Raw genomic sequence first — 18,462 nt, forward strand, 5'->3', positions numbered from 1 at the left:
AGGTTCATTATACTATTTCTCTACTTTTCTATATGTTTGGTAATTTGTATAATAAGTTTTATTAATTCAGTGAATAAATAACTGTTTTAACTCTTCAGTGACCTTTTTTAGAAGGCCTTCAGTCTCATTTTTTTTAATATGGTATAATACACACAACATAAAATTTACCATTTTAAACATTTTTAAGTGTAAAGTTTAGGTTAGTGACATTAACTACATTCAAATGGTTGTGCAACCATCACCACCATCCAGAACTTTTTCCTCTTCCCAAAGTGAAACTCTGTACCCATTAAATACTGATTTCCCATTCCCCCTCCCACTAGCCTCCAAGCAACCACTATTCTACTTTCTATCTCTATGAATTTGACTACTCTACATCAGGTAACTGAAATAAGTGGAATCACTTCATGTCTATTTATGTCTGGCTTATTTCACTTAGCATGTCTTTAAGATTTGTCCACGGGCTTCCCTGGTGGTGCAGTGATTGAGAGTCAGCCTGCCGATGCAGTGGACACGGGTTCATGCCCCGGTCTGGGAAGATCCCACATACTGCGGAGCGGCTGGGCCTGTGAGCCACAGCCGCTGAGCCTGCGTGTCCGGAGTCTGTGCTCAGCAACGGGAAAGGCCACAACAATGAGAGGCCCGTGTACTGCAAAAAAAAAAAAAAAAAAAAAAAGATTCATCCACATTGTAGAATATGTCAGAATTTCCTTCTCTTTTCAGGCTGAATAATATTCCATTATATGTATTTACATTTTGTTTATCCATTTATCCATCAATGGATGCTTTGGTTGCTGCCACCTTTTGACTACTGTTAACAATGCTGCTTTGAACATGGGTGTACAAATACCTGAGTCCCTGCTTCTTTTGGGTATATATCCAGAAGTGAAATTGCTGGATTATATGGTAATTCTATATTCAATTTATTTGAGGAATCACATACCATTTTCCACAACAGCTGCACCATTTTACATTCCCACCAGCAATACATAAGGGTTTCAATTTCTTCATATCCTTGACAACACTTATTTTCTGTTTGATAACAGCCACAGTAATGGATACAAAGTGGTATCTCATTGTGGCTTTGATTTGCACTTCGCTAATGATTAGTGATGCTGACCTCTTTTCATACGCTTATTAGCCTTCTGTATATCTTCATTGGAGAAATAATTATTCAAATCCATTGCCCATTTTTTAAATTGAAGTATAGCTGATTTACACTGTTGTGTTAGTTTCTAGTACAGCAAAGTGATTCGGATATATGTGTGTGTGTGTGTGTGTGTGTGTGTGTGTGTATGTATATTCTTTGTCAGATTATTTTACATTATAGGTTATTACAAGATAATGAATATAGTTTTCTGTATAGCCCTATACCATAGGACCTTGTTGTTTATCTATGTTATATATAGTAGTGTGTGTATGTTGATCCCAAACTCCTAAGTTATCCCTCCCCCTCTACCTTTCCCTTTTGGTAACCATAAGTTTGTTTTCTATGTCTTTGAGTCTATTTCTGTTTTGTAAATAAGTTCATTTGTATCATTTTGTTTTTTAGATTCCACATATAAGTGATATCATATGATATTTGTCTTTCTATGACTTACTCCACTTAGTATGATAATCTCTAGGTCCATCCATGTTGCTGCAAATGGCATTATTTCATTCTTTTTCTGGCTGAGTAATATTCCATTGTGTGTGTGTGTGTGTGTATATATATATATATATATACACACATATATATACACACCACATCTTCATTATCCATTCATCTGTCGATGACACTTAGGTTGCTTCCATGTCTTGTCCTTTGCCCATTTTTAATCGGGTGGTGGTTGTTGTTGAGTTTTGAAAGTTCTTTATATATTCTGCATATATTTTTCCCTTATGATATACATGATTGAAATATATTTTCACCAATTCCATGGGTTGTCTTTTCACTCTGCATAGTGTCCTTTGATACCCAAGTTTTTAATTTTGAGGAACCAACTCTTGATCTTGTTAATTTTCTACTGGCCTTGTGAATCTGAGAACCTCAGGGCTGGGGCTGGGACATGTGGTTATCCATATGGCTTAAGAGCACAGATGCCAGTTACTCATCTAATGCTGTTCTGGTAGTTGCAAAATTTAAAAACTTCCCCAAGCAGCAGAGTAATCCTAACCTCACATTTAAGTTTGTGACAATACCATGCAACTCATCTACACAAAACCATATTCTAAACTTCATTTTACAGACGGGGATGCATTTAGTAAGTGTTTAAGACCAACATTACTTTCAGGAATTTGCTTTCCAAATAATCTTTAATTCTGAAGATGACTCACATTCTGACATCAACTAGTTCAGTACCAAATAACACTCATAAAACAGCTAACCATCACCATAAGAAAGCCTCTGAATAAGCTCATATTCCATTGGTTCTCAAGCTACTCTTGTGTATCACTGGGATTTCAAAAACTTGACCAAAATGCCCCACTGCTAAAATAATGGTAATCTTTTCCTAATTTGAAAAAAGATTTAATAGGTAGTAATTTCAATTTATTTTTCTCCATAAATGTATCTTATACTACAAAACACATCAAAAAGATATGTACTATAGAAAGCACTAACAGAAAAAATACCTGAACAGCTAGTTAACTATTTTAGTGTAAAATTTATAATAGCCAAATCACATTGCATTAAACAGACGGGTTTTTTTTTTTTACAAATGTGCTCATGGTCATGTATGTTTATTACATATATATGGTACTATAAAATTTCCTCCAAAACAGTGTTCTCAATTCATACAAGTGAATATATCAATAACTTCATAGTATTCCTTAAAAAGCATCATGACTTCCAAGAGTTCAACTGAGAACTACTAATATATACTACAGTTTAGTTTCCATAAAGCATAGTTTTTAATGCTTTTAATGAAACGGTTGAGAGACTGTCATGAGGAAAAGTGAAAAAAACGAAAACAGGGCTTAACTTTTTAAGCAAAAATAAGATACCCAATAGTTCTTTGCAAGGAAACTGAAGGTTGTCCAGCTAATTTCTCTAACATGAAGCCATCTAAACTAAAAGCAAGCCTCATCTAAGATGTTTTACTTTTACTGTCAACCAACTTTTTTCAGATTCCGTGACAATTTGATCTTTCCAACAAATGAAACAAAATAAGCAAAATTTTAATTTTAAAAGGTTAGTAAACAGGTTTCTCCAAAACATCAATTCTTTCCAACCTCTGAGACTCATACAAACTATTCCCAATGTTTAGTGTGTACCCTGATCCCAAAACCAGACAAGGACAACACACATGCAAAAAAAATTATAGGCCAGTATCTCTGATGAACATAGATGCAAAATCCTCAACAAAATACTAGCAAGCTGAATACAACAACACTTTAAAGGATAATCATAATCAAGTAGAATTTATTTCAGGGATGCAAGGATAGTTCAACATTCACAAATCAATGTGATACATGACATTAACAAATGAAAGATAAAAATCATTTGATCATTTCAACAGGTGCAGAAAAAGCATTTGACAAGATTCAACACTCATTTATGTAAAAACTCTCAATAAAATGGGTATAGAAGCAATGTACCTCAACATAATAAAGGTCATATACAACAAACCCACAACTAACATCACACTCAACCGTGAAAAACTGAAAGCTATCCCTCTAAATTGAGGAATAAGACAAGGATGCCCACTCTTGCCACTCTTATTCAACATATCATTGAAGTCCTAGCCAGAGCAATTAGGCAAGAAGAAGAAATAAAAGGCATCCAAATTGGAAGAAGTAAAACTGTCACTATTTGCAGATGACATGCTTTTATATATAAAAAACCCTAGGGGACTCCCCTGGCAGTCCAGTGGTTAAGACTTCAGCTTCCAATGCAGGGGGTGCAGGTTCAATCCTGGTCAGGGAGCTAAGATCCCACATGCCTCGCGGCCAAAAAACCAAATCATAAAACAGAAGCCATATTGTAACAAATTCAATAAAGACTTAAACAATGGTCCACATAAAAAAAAAAGAATCTTAAAAAAATACCCTAAAGACTGCAACAGAAAACTATTAGAAATAATGAAAAAATACAGTAAAGTTGCAGAGTACAAAATTAATATGCAAAAATCTACTGCAGTTGTATACACTAAAAACAAATTAGCAGAAAGAGAAATTAAGAGAACAATCCAATTTACAATCACAACAAAAAGAATAAGACACCTAGGGATAAATTTAACCAAGAAAGTGAAAGACCCGTACACTGAAAAACACTGTTGAATGAAACTGCAGACACAAAGAAATGAAAATATATTCCATGCTCATGGACTGAAAGAATTAACATTGTTAAAAGGTTCATATTATCTAAAGCAGTCTACAGATTCAATGCAATGTCTATCAAAACCCCAAGGACATTTTTCACAGAAATAGAACAAAAAGTCCTAAAATTATATGTAACTACAAAAGACCACAAATAGCCAAAGCAATCCTAAGTAAAAGAAGAAAGGTGGAGACATCACGCTGCCTAATTTCACATTATAATTCAAAGCTATAGTAACCAAACAGCATAGTACTGACAGAAAAACAGACATAGATTAATGGAACACAGCTGAGAGCCCAAGAACAAATCCATACCTACATGGATAATTAATTTGTGACAAAGGAGCAGAGAACCACAATGGAGAAAGGATCGTCTCTTCAGTAAATGTTGGGAAAACCAGACAGTCATATGGTAAAAAATGAAACTAGACCACTATCCCATACCATACACAAAAATCAAATCAAAATAGATTAAAGACTTCATGTAAGACTTAAAACCATAAAACTCAATAGAAGAAACCATAGGCAGTGCACTCTTTAATACCACCCTTAGCAATACGTTTCTGAGTATGTCTCCTCAGGCAAAGGAAACAAACAAAAACAAATGGGACTACATCAAACTAAAAAACTTCTGCACAGCAAAGGAACTCACCAATAAAATGAAAAGACAACCTACTGAATGGGAAAAGGTATTTGCAAATCATATGTCTGATAAGGGGTTACTATACAAAATATATAAAGAACTCATAAAACTCAATAGCAAAAAAAACAAACAACCCAATGTAAAAATGAGCACAGGACCTGAAAAGTCAATTTTCCAAAGAAGACACACAGATGGACAAAAGGCACTGAAAAGATAATCAACATCACTATTACGGAAGTGCAAATCAAAACCACAATGAGGAGACTAGGAACCAAGATGGCGGAGAAAAAGGATGTGCTCTCACTCCCTCTTTGGAGAACACCAGAATCACAACTAGCTGCTGGACAATCACCGACAGAAAGACAGTGGAACTCACCAAAAAAGATACCCCACATCCAAAGATAAAGGAGAAGCCACAGTGAGACGGTAGGAGGGGCGCCATCACAGTAAAATCAAATCCCGTAACTGCTGGGTGGGTAACTCACAGACTGCAGAACACTTATACCACAGAAGTCCACCCACTGGAGTGAAGGTTCTGAGCCCCATATCCAGCTTCCCAACCTGGGGGTTCAGCAATGGTAAGAGGAATTCCTAGAGAATCAGACTTTGAAGCCTAGTGGGATTTGACTGCAGGACTTTGACAGGACTGGAGGAAACAGAGACTCCACTCTTGGAGGGCACACACAGTGTGCATATCAGGACCCAGCAGGAGCAGTGACCTCAGGGGAGAATGAAACAGACCTACTTGCTAGTGTTGGAGGGTCTCCTGAAGAGGCAGGCGGTGGCTGTGGCTCACCGTGGGGACAAGGACACTGGCAGCCGAAGTTCTGGGAAGTACTCCTTGGCGTGAGCCCTCCCAGAGTCTGTCATTAGCCCCACCAAAGAGCCCAGGTGGGCTCCAGTGTTGGGTTGCCTCAGGCCAAACAACAAACAAGGGGGGAAGCCAGCCCCACCCATCAGCAGTCAAGTGGATTAAAGTTTTACTGAGCCCTGCCTACCAGAGCAACAGTCAGCTCTACCCACCCACCAGACCGGCCCATCAGGAGACTTGCATAACTCTCTTAGATAGCCTCATCCACCAGAGGGAAGACAGCAGAAGCAAGAAGAACTACAATCTTGCAGCCTACGGAACAAAAACCACATTCACAGAAAGACAGACAAGATGAAAAGGCAGAAGGCTATGTACCAGATGAAGGAACAAGATAAAACCCCAGAAAAACAACTAAATGAAGTGGAGATAGGCAACCTTCCAGAAAAAGAATTCAGAAGAATGATAGTGAAGATGATCCAGGACCTCGGAAAAAGAACAGAGGCAAAGATCGAGAAGATGCAAGAAATGTTTAACAAAGACCTCCAAGAATTAAAGAACAAACAAAAAGAGATGAACAATACAATAACTGAAATGAAAACTACACTAGAAGGAATCAATAGCAGAATAACTGAGGCAGAAGAACAGATAAGTGACCTGGAAGACAAAATGGTGGGATTCACTGCTGAGGAACAGAATAAAGAAAAAAGAATGAAAAGAAATGAAGACAGCCTAAGAGACCTCTGGGACAACACTAAACGCAACAACATTTGCATTATAGGGGTCCCAGAAGGAGAAGAGAGAGAGAAAGGACCAAAGAAAATATTTGAAGAGATTACAGTTGAAAACTTCCTTAACATGGGATAGGAAATAGCCACCCAAGTCCGGCAAGCACAGCAAGTCCTATATAGGATAAACCCAAGGAGAAACACGCCAAGACACATCGTAATCAAATTGGCAAAAATTAAAGACAAAGAAAAATTATTGAAAGCAGCAAGGGAAAAATAACATACAAGGGAAATCCCATAAGGTTAACAGCTGATTTCTCAGCAGAAACACTACAAGCCAGAAGGGAGTGGCATGATATACTTAAAGTGATGAAAGGGAAGAACCTACAACCAAGATTACTCTACCCGGAAAGAAACTCATTCAGATTCGATGCAAAAATCAAAAGCTTTACAGACAGGTAAAAGCTAAGAGAATTCAGCACCACCAAACCAGCTTTACAATGAATGCGAAAGGAACTTCTCTAAGTGGGAAACACAAGAGAAGAAAAGGACCTACAAAAACAAACCCAAACCAATTAAGAAAATGGTCATAGGAACATACATATCGATAAATACCTTAAACATGAATGGATTAAATGCTCCAAGCAAAAGACAGAGGCTTGCTGAATGGATACAAAAACAATACCCATCTGTATGCTGTCTACAAGAGACCCACTTCAGACCTAGTGACACATACAGACTTAAAGTGAGGGGATGGGAAAAGATATTCCATGCAAATAGAAATCAAAAGAAAGCTGGAGTAGTAATACTCATATCAGATAAAATAGACTTGAAAATAAAGAATGTTACAAGAGACAAGGAAGGACACTACATAATGATCAAGGGATCAATCCAAGTAGAAGATATAACAATTATAAATATATATGCATCCAACATAGGAGCACCTCAATACATAAGGCAACTGCTAACAGCTATAAAAGAGGAAATCGACAGTAACACAATAATAGTGGGGGACTTTAACACCTCCCTTACAGCAATGGACAGATAATCCAAAATGAAAATAAATAAGGAAACAGAAGCTTTAAATGACACAATAGACCAAATAGATTTAATTGATATTTACAGGACATTCCATTCAAAAACAGCAGATTACACTTTCTTCTCAAGTATGCATGGAACATTCTCCAGGATAGATCCCATCTTGGGTCACAAATCAAGCCTCAGTAAATTTAAGAAAACTGAAATCATATCAAGCATCTTTTCTGACCACAAAGCTATGAGATTAGAAATGAAATACAGCAAAAAAAAGTAAAAAACACAAACACATGGAGGCTAAACAATACATTACTAAATAACTAAGAGATCACTGAAGAAGGCAAAGAGGAAATCAATAAATATCTAGAGACAAATAACAATGAAAACATGACGATCCAAAACCTATGGGATGCAGCAAAAGCAGTTCTAAGAGGGAAGTTTAAAGCTATATAAGCCTACCTCAAGAAACAAGAAAAATCTCAAATAAACAATCTAACCTTACACCTAAAGGAACTAGAGAAAGAAGAACAAACAAAACCCAAAGTTAGCAGAAGGAAAGAAATCATAAAGACTAGAGCAGAAATAAATGATACAGAAACAAAGAAAACAATAGCAAAGATCAATAAAACTAAAAGCTTGTTTTTTGAGAAGAAAAATAAAATTGATACACCATTAGCCAGACTCATCAAGAAAAAGAGGGAGAGGACTCAAATCAATAAAATTAGAAGTGAAAAAGGAGAAGTTACAACAGACACCGCAGAAATACAAAGCATCCTAAGACACTACTACAAGCAATTCTGACAATAAAATGGACAACCTGGAAGAAATGGACAAATTCTTAGAAAGGTATAACCTTCCAAGACTGAACCAGGAAGAAATAGAAAATACAAACAGACCAATCACAAGTAATGAAATTGAAACTGTGATTTAAAATCTTCCAACAAACAAAAGTCCAGGACCAGATGGCTTCACAGGTGAATTCTATCAAACATTTACAGAAGAGCTAACACCCATCCTTTTCAAACTCTTCCAAAAAACTGCAGAGGAAGGAACACTCCCAAACTCATTCTATGAGGCCACCATCACCCTGATACTAAAACCAGACAAAGATATTACAAAAAAAGAAAATTACAGACCAATATCATTGATGAATAGAGATGCAAAAATCCTCAACAAAATACTAGCAAACAGAATCCAACAACACATTAAAAGGATCATACACCATGATCAAGTGGGATTTATCCCAGGGATACAAGGATTCTTCAATATACGCAAATCAATCAATGTGAAAAACCATATTAACAAATTGAAGAATAAAAACCATATGATCATCTCAATTGATGCAGAAAAAGCTTCTGGCACAATTCAACACCAATTTATGATAAAAACTCTCCAGAAAGTGGGCATAAAGGGAACCTACCTCAACATAATAAAGGCCATATACAACAAACCCACAGCAAACATCATTCTCAATGGTGAAAACCTGAAAGCATTTCCTCTAAGATCAGGAACAAGACAAGGATGTCCACTCTCACCACTATTATTCAACATAGTTTTGGAAGTCCTAGCCATGGCAATCAGAGAAGAAAAAGAAATAAAAGCAATACAAATTGGAAAAGAAGAAGTAAAGTTGTCACTGCTTGCAGATGACATCATACTATACATAGAGAATCCTAAAGATGCTACCAGAAAACTACTAGAGCTAATCAATGAATCTGGTAAATTTGCAGGATACAAAATTAATGCACAGAAAACCCTTGCATTCCTATACACCAATGATGAAGAATCTGAACGAGAAATTAAGGAAACACTCCCATTTACCACTGCAACAAAAAGAATAAAATACCTAGGAATAAACCTACCTAGGGAGACAAAAGACGTATATGCAGAAAACTATAAGACACTGATGAAAGAAATTAAAGCTGATACCAACAGATGGGAGAGATATACCATGTTCTTGGATTGGAAGAATCAATATTGTGAAAATGACTATATTAGCCAAAGCAATCTACAGATTCAATGCAACCCCTATCAAATTACCAATGGCATTTTTTATGGAACTGGAACAAACAATCTTAAAATTTGTATGGAGACACAAAAGACCCCGAATAGCCAAAGCAGTCTGGAGGGAAAAAAACGGAGCTGGGGGAATCAGACTCCCTGACTTCAGACTATACTACAAAGCTACAATAATCAAGACAACATGGTACTGGCACAAAAACAGAAACACAGATCAATGGAACAAGATAGAAAGCCCAGAGATAAACCCACGCACCTATGGTCAACTCATCTATGACAAAGGAGGCAAGGATATACAATGGAGAAAAGACAGTCTCTTCAATAATGGTGCTGGTAAAACTGGACAGCTACATGTAAAAGAATGAAATTAGAACACTCTCTAACACCATACACAAAAATAAACTCAAAATGGATTAAAGACCTAAATGTAAGACCAGACACTATAAAACTCTTAGAGGAAAACATAGGAAGAACACTCTTTGACGTAAATCACAGCAAGATCTTTTTTGATCCACCTCCTAGAAAAATGGAAATAAAAACAAAAATAAACAAATGGGATCTAATGAAACTTGAAAGCTTTTGCACAGCAAAGGAAACCATAAACAAGACAAAAAGACAACCCTCAGAATGGGAGAAAATATTTGCAAATGAATCAACAGACAAAGGATTAATCTCCAAAATATATAAACAGCTCATGCAGCTCAATATTAAAGAAACAAACAACCCAATCCAAAAATGGGCAGAAGACCTAAATAGACATTTCTCCAAAGAAGACATACAGATGGCCAAGAAGCACATGAAAAGGTGCTCAACATCACTAGTAATTAGAGAAATGCAAGTCAAAACTACAGTGAAGTATCACCTCACACCAGTTAGAATGGGCATCATCAGAAAATCTACAAACAACAAATGCTGGAGAGGGTGTGGAGAAAATGGAACCCTCTTGCACTGCTGGTGGGAATGTAAATTGATACAGGCGCTATGGAGAACAGTATGGAGGTTCCTTAAAAAACTAAAAATAGAATTACCATATGATCCAGCAATCCCACTACTGGGCATATACACAGAGAAAACCATAATTCAAAGAGACACATGCACCATGTTCATTGCAGCACTGTTTACAATAGCCAGGTCATGGAGGCAACCTAATTGCCCATCGACAGACGAATGGATAAAGAAGATGAGGTACATATATACAATGGAATATTAGTCAACCATAAAAAGGAACGAAATTGGGTCATTTGTTGAGACGTGGATGGATCTAGAGACTGTCATATAGAGTGAAGTAAGTCAGAAAGAGAAAAACAAATATCCTATGTCTAGGCATGTATGTGGAACCTAGAAAAATGGTACAGATGAACCGGTATGCAGGGCAGAAGTTGAGACACAGATGTAGAGAGCAAACGTATGGACACCAAAGGGAGGAAAGCCCTGGGGGGGTGGGGATAGTGGTTTGATGAATTGGGTGATTGGGATTGACAGTATACACTGATGTGTATAAAATTGATGACTAGTAAGAACCTGCTGTATAAAAAAATAAATAAAATTAAAATTAAAAAAAACTAATACTAAACTTTCTTTGGGTTATTTGTATGGAAATATGTTAATATAAATGTTTCAGACATTACATGAAATTCCTAAAAATCTTATATGTTCTGGTATAATTTTATAAGTCATAATTCTAGTTATTTTTTTAAATGTATATCTCAGAAATAACTAAATTTCCTTGTCAATTGCATTATTATGAACTTTCATCAAATCTTTAACCGTGGTCATTTTTAAGCCTTTTGTCATTTACAGACAGTTCTGGGTGTACTCTGATGCTTTTGCAAAAATGCTCCTATAAAAGGGTTTCATCTTCAAGGAATTCATGGAAAAGACTCTGACATGCACAGGTTTCTGGTAATTGACTATACTGCTGAACTGAATGAATAAGCATTTTCTGAACTCTAATAGAAAACTGATGAATTCATAAAAGAGCTAACAAAAGATCAAGATGAAAAAAAAATTAATTACATGGGACTGAGTGAACTGATGAGGACGATTATAATTTTTGTGACTGTTTGAATAGAAAAAAAAGACTATGCAGTAGCTGGAAACCATAAAAATAGAATGTGCTGCATAAATATTTTTGCTTTATCTTAATACTGAATAAAATATTATAAAGCATTTCATTCAGGAGAAAAAAAAACACAATGAGGTAACAACTCACACCCATTAGAATGGCTATTATCAAAAAGGCAAGAAATACTAAGTGTTGGTGAGGATGTGGAGAAAAGTGAACCCTCAAACACTCTTACTGGGAATGTAAATTGATGCAGCCACTATGGAAAACAGTACGGAGAGGCCTCAAAAAATTAAGAAGAGAACTACCCCATGATCCAGCTACTCTACTTCTGGATGTTTATCCAAAGAATATGAAAACACTAACTCAAAAAGATATATGCACCTCTATGTTCACTGCAGCATTATTTACAATAACCAAGCTATGAAACAACCTAAATGTCTATCAACAGATGGATAAAAAAGATGCGGTAAACATACAGAATATTGCTTGGCCATAAAAGAATGATGAAATCTTGCCATTGACATGACACCCCTAGATTTTGAGGGTATTATGCTAAGTGAAATAAGTCAGATGGAGAAAGACAAATACCATATGATTTCATTCATATGTGGATTATAAAAAAACTAACTAAATAAATAAAGGAACAAACCAAACCAAACAAAAACACGTAGATATGGAGAACAGATTAGTGGTTACCAGAGTGGAAGGGGGTTGAGGGAGGGCAAAATGGGTAAAGAGGTCAAATACACAGTGACAGATGGAAACCAGACTTTCAGTGGTGAGCATGCTGTAGTGTATACAGAGATTGAAACACAATATATACATGAAACTTAAATGTTATAAACCAATGTTACCTCAATTTAAAAATACATATATCAAACATGATTGAATCAAGGATATTTCTACCGTTAAGTGGCAAAGGTCATGCCCTGTTCTTCCCCAAAATATAGCCTCCCTTGTCCTTATGCAGACATAGGCAATGAGTTACCCTTTTTGGTATTATACTTTATTGAGCACTATGCATTAAAGTAAAATTAATATATTTTTGCATGTGCATATAATGTAAGTCTCTACAACAAACAAATGACAGCTATGTGACCAATATAGATGAATTACCCAAGAATAACCCTAAGCAAAAGAAGCAAGTCACAAAGAATGCAAACACTACGATTCCACACACATAAAGCTCTTTAAAAGGCAAAACAGATATTATGTAGAGATTCACAATTAAGAGGTAAAAATGTAAAGAAAAACGAGGAAGTTATCATCATAAAAATCAAGATAGTGATTACCTTGAGGGTAAGAAAGGTAAGGAAAGGGAGTGTGACCAGGGAAAAGGTGCTTCTGGGATGCCAGCAATATTCCACATCTTGACCTGAGCTGTGATGAGATGGGAGTTTGCATTATAATTGTTCCTTAAACCATGCACAAATGTTTTATTCATTTTCCTGCATCTATGATAGCTAACTATTTTCAAAAGAAAAAAAAAAGAATAAAGCAAGCTGTCACTCAAAACAAGATTTTTTTGTTTTGTTTTTCTGACTACATGGAGATATTATGAAAGGTAGCAAGCAGGAGCCTGCCAAGATCAAACACAACACACTAAGCAAGTCAACAAATAAGCAACTATTAAAAACCAGACTCATGTTCAACACCAGAGTTCTACCTTCTCATTCAGTGGACATGAGATGGGATCTAGCAATAGGTATCAAGTATATAGCGCATACCCAGGGGCTTGCAGTAAAAATAAATGTTCCCAGGTCCCTCCCCTGGAGATTCAGACAGGAAGCCTATAACTTTACTTTTTTTAAATGTGCCCTAGTCACTATGATCAAGCCAAATTTGGAAAACACTGCTCTCGACCATAGATTGGTAAATGGTATACCAAGTCATTATTCATGAACTTCTTATAAGTCAAAGAGGGGTAGGGTAGAGGGTCAAATTAGAGCAAGGAAAAAAGAGAGAGAGAGAAATAGGAACGTTAACAAAAATACACATCGTAACTCTCCCAAATATCACTGCTGTCACCAGTGCTACAGATTTGCAACCCCAGCAAGAAGCCATGCAGCAAACAAGGAAAAGACAATTGACAATGAATTGCTTTCATAATATTAGAATCTTAAGCATCATTTAGGGAAACATGCCAGAAAATTCTGGTTTTCTAGGTTATCAAAAATATCATGCCCAGTGTACTTCAAAGTATCAATCTCCTGAACCAGAATTTTTTTTATGATGCTTCACACAAAAATCAGTACCACCACTATAAATAAATTGGTACAGAACTTATCAATTTGGAGCTACGCACTCTGTTAAGCATCTGATGTGAATGTTCCTCCGTCTAATCCTCAGAACAACCTTGTCAAGTAAAACAAAAACAAACAAACAGAAACAATGCAGGGAGGGCTTCCCTGGTGGCGCAGTGGTTGAGAGTCCGCCTGCCGATGCAGGGAACACGGGTTCGTGCCCTGGTCCGGGAAGATCCCATATGCCGCGGAGCGGCTGGGCCCGTGAGCCATGGCCCCTGAGCCTGCGCATCCCGAACCTGTGCTCCGCAACGGGAGAGGCCACAACAGTGAGAGGCCTGCGTACCGCAAAAAAAAAAAAAAAAACAATGCAGGGAAAAAGTAACTTTTTCCCATAGCATTCCAGTTTTCCTATTTTAGGGGACTCAATTTCTATGTGTAAGTACCAGAAAAAATGAACCAATTCCCTTACCCATTATCCCCACCCCCATCCCTTTTTAATTTATGCATAATTTGTGAACAAAAAGCCGAGCATGCCCAATGCCCCATACACAGTTTGGGTGTTAAGCATGACATTTAGCCTACTATATTAATGGTGGATCAGTATGGGGTGCTAGATCAAGTTATGCCATTCCCACTGATGATTACAACTGTTTCTTTAAAGTATCACCCCAAGACTCTGTTCCTGGCCTCTCTTCTGTATATTAACATTAAAAATATTTCACGTATACATTAAAAAGATGCATAAATACTGTGAAACAAGACAATTTGTTAACATGTACATGTAAACTCTGGGTGGGGGACTCTATATGATTTTTAAAATATTTTTCTGCATATTTCAGAATAAATAATTAAAACTTTCTAAAGTCTATTTCATTTTATATAACATATACCGAACAAAAACCTAGAAGAAAACACACAGAACTCATAACAGAACTCTGTTCCACCTATTCAAGTTCGCTAATCATGCATTACTCTCATACAAAAAAAAAAACAACAAAAGGCAATGTTTTCTTAATAAGCAAGCCACAAGGTTTTATAATTCAAAAGTCTATTCACAATCTGTAGAAGAAGAAATTATTTCTTCTTAAGTGAAGTGTGCAATAAAAAACTAGTGAAAAAAAGGGCAGATCTTCAGCTATGAGTTAAATCCAAGCCATCATTTTCTCTCTTTAAGCACTTAATTACACTCAAAAGATTCCATCCTACACTACAGTCCTTATAGTTATCATTATTGCTGTAAAGGTCAAATGTAGCAGCCATGTGGGCTCCCAGGCATTTGGGTCAATTGGCAATATATCACAATCTGTCAGAGATGATACCTTTATTAATTATGATGCCATGGATTACTAGCATCCCCTTTCCATTGGTAAAGAACTCAGCACTGTGCTCAGGTCCAAAGGCATGACCAAAGCAATACCAAAACCTCAAATTTTTAGGTCTATTTCCTGGAACCACTCCAGGCACCAACTCTATATCAACAGTTCAATCAGGAGAGAGAAACTATAGTAAATTAAACAGAGTGTTTAACACAAATAATAATTAAACTATGATTGGATAGTAACTATAAAGATATAATGAGGGGTGGCAAGAGGCAAGAGAGAGGGATTCCAAAGGGGCATGAGGAAACCTCTGAGAGCAATAGGTTTGTTCATTAACTTCAGTATGGTGATGGTTTCAGAGTTATATAAGTATGTCAAAGCTAATAAGCATAAACTTTAAATATGTACAGTCTGGGACTTCTCTGGTGGTCCAGTGGTAAAAAATCCGCCTTCCAATGCAGGGGACACGGGTTTGAACCCTGGTCAGGGAACTAAGACCCCACATGCCACGGGGCAACTAAGCCCACACACCACAACTACAGAGCCCACAAGCACTGGAGCCCGTGCGCCACAACTAGAGAGAGAAAACCCGTATGCCACAACTAGAGAGAAGCCCACATGCCTAAACGAAGAGCCCACGCACTGTAACTAAGACCCGATGCAGCCAAAAATAAATAAATAAATATGTACAGTTTATTATATGCCAATTATAAGTCAATAAAGCTGTTTTTAATTTTTTAAAGATAATTATTAAACTCTGATGGGAAAAATAAGGCTGAGGGAGAGTACCCAAAAAGGATAAACTTGGAAGAAGGGTCCCCTCTCCTCAAGGCTGGAGTTTCTCATTGGAGAAGCTACGGTTGCAGCACGCTAGATAACAGAGAATTTCACGGGATTGTCCAAACCAGAGCAGGTCCAACGTTGCCAGACTAGCAGGAAACAATTCTCTGGAGTGCAGCTGTCGAGGCTGGTGAGCAGGTGTGCAAAGGTAGTCAGGACACTGCTGCAGGCACAAGGCCTAGAATGCACAGTATCCATGTCAAGAGGACTGCAGGAAACAACTCCCTGGGGTACGGGCAAGCCAAGGTTGGTGGGGAGGCACGTAGAGGTCCAGTCAGGCACCGGAGGCATGAGGCCTGAGGTACATGGTGTCCACTTCAGAAGGGCCGTGGCAAGGTGGTCACCAGGTTTAGGCTGGGACTGCAATCAGTGAGGGCCTGTTTACTCTGGGCACATGGCTGAGGCACAGCACCACCAGATGTCCCCAGTGTCCCTAGAAGCGGGGGGGAGTGCGTGGAGAAGGGGGGGACAGGACAGACACAGCTCAAGGGAACTAGAAAGGAAAAAACCCCTTCTCCTCCAGCACCCTGACCCCTTCAGCACTTAGTAAAGCTTAACATCATGCTCTTTATAAAGGAGAAATGCAGTCGAGTCCAGTCCATTACTGCAGAGCAGGTATTGAAGGGTGAGTTTGGAGCAGAAAGAAAATAAATTCATAACTTACACAGTCATCTTTCTGTTCTCAACAGTATTTAAATAAGACAGTGTTTCTCTCACTTAACAACAGGGGAAAAAGGAAAGTGAATATATGGCCATTTATGTTTATCACAGCCATTAGAGCAGGATCTGAAAGAGCACCCACCGTCTCTTTAAAGTGTCATTTCTTTTTAATAGTCACACACGTTTCTTATTCTAGTCTAAGTCATTATCCATGTATGCTTTAAAATAAAATGTTTTAAATTAGACAATAATTGATCGTTATGCTTATCAGCTTCTAGGGGCTGCCCACATTCACTGGCTCACAGGCCCTTTGCTCCCTCTTCAAAGCCAGCAATGGTACATTGATTCCTTCTCACATCACATCATTCCCAACTCCTCTTCTTCCACTTTTAGGAAATCTTGTGATTACATTGGGCCTAGGATAATCTTCCCACCCCAAAGACCTTAACTACATCTGCAAAGTTACTTTTGAATATAAGGTAATATATTCACAGGTTCCAGGCATTAGGATGTGGACATCTTCGGGGGTCATTATTCCATCTACCACAGGAATTATCCCATTTCCCATCAAATTTTCAATTTATTCATTTATATTAGTATGGAATCATAGATTACTGTTTTAATCAATGGGTTATATATATTACAGTAATTATTACTTTGATGTCCAATTGTCTCTAATTTAGCTGGTAGAGGCGCACTCAAATGGGTTTCTGTGTCTTTTTGACATGGCCCCATATTCTTGAGCACTTCTTTGTTTCCTGGCACAAGATTTTCTAGTCCCATTCTGTACTTTTTTTGCTGTAGCCCCCAAATCAGCCATTTCTCCAAGGAGAATATCCTTGTTTGTAGGAATCTTACCCTAAAGTATTTGGTGAGTACAGAACATCAGGTCAACAACTTACTCTGAAATAATTAAGGGGGGAAAAAAGGTACCTGTACTGTTCTGGAACCTTGTGATCATTTCAAAATTTTAAAAATTATTTTACATTAATCAATATGTCTTCCAAAGCTCAAAATAAATTATTTGAGGCTTGTCTAAATATTAGTAGTGCATATAACTGACAATTTACCAGCTATAAAAATCACCGTGGTTGGGCCTCCCTGGTGGCGCAGTGGTTGAGAGTCCGCCTGCCGATGCAGGGGATACGGGTTCGTGCCCCGGTCTGGGAGGATCCCATATGCCGCGGAGCGGCTGGGCCCGTGAGCCATGGCCGCTGGGCCTGCGCGTCCGGAGCCTGTGCTCCGCAACGGGAGAGGCCACAACAGTGAGAGGCCCGCATACCGCAAAAAGGAAAAAAAAAAAAAAAAATCACCGTGGTTTCTCTCAGAACCTGACAAACTGAACTTAGCTTTTAAAGTGTAATTGCAAAGACTGTAAGGAGAGCTGTAATACATGGATCAAAGTTCTAAGCCTGGTAAATCCATCAGTTACTGATTTAAGTTAATGCCATTGTAATCAGCCTCTAACCCTTATACATTATTCACTATACTGTTATCTAATAAAATGTCTGATTTTTTTCTAATACTAAAATTAATGCTCATTAGAAGGTATAAAGAAAACACTGATTACCCATAATGTTAACGTTCATAGATAACATGAGTGTTTGTCCTCATGTGTTGTAGTTCGTTCTCACAGGTTCTAACATATCCTAGCTCTCCCAACCTCACTTTCAGCTCTCCTTCCTCACTGCCACACAGCTGACCCATAATGGCCCAGCCCACCCGACATACAAGACACAACGGCAACAGCACTGTAATATACTTCTTAACCAGCTGCCAGAACTTCTTAAGGTCTAA

At 37.6% G+C, this 18,462-nt stretch overlaps 1 protein-coding gene across 3 annotated transcripts in view; it reads right to left on the bottom strand.

Annotated features, from left to right (window-relative positions):
* RNF13 (ring finger protein 13) overlaps positions 1 to 18,462 on the bottom strand; it is a 214,792-nt gene that overhangs the window by 118,566 nt on the left and 77,764 nt on the right. The window contains exon 1 of one of the 3 annotated variants that reach the window (XM_060099541.1): positions 405 to 487. The exons of the other annotated variants lie outside the window; for them this stretch is intronic. The gene's annotated coding sequence lies outside the window, so the exon portion shown is untranslated. Of the gene's footprint in view, positions 1 to 404; positions 488 to 18,462 lie in introns of those variants that run through there. 3 annotated transcript variants of the gene reach the window in all.

Source organism: Mesoplodon densirostris, chromosome 5, assembly GCF_025265405.1.
Source record: "Mesoplodon densirostris isolate mMesDen1 chromosome 5, mMesDen1 primary haplotype, whole genome shotgun sequence".
NCBI lineage: Eukaryota > Metazoa > Chordata > Mammalia > Artiodactyla > Ziphiidae > Mesoplodon > Mesoplodon densirostris.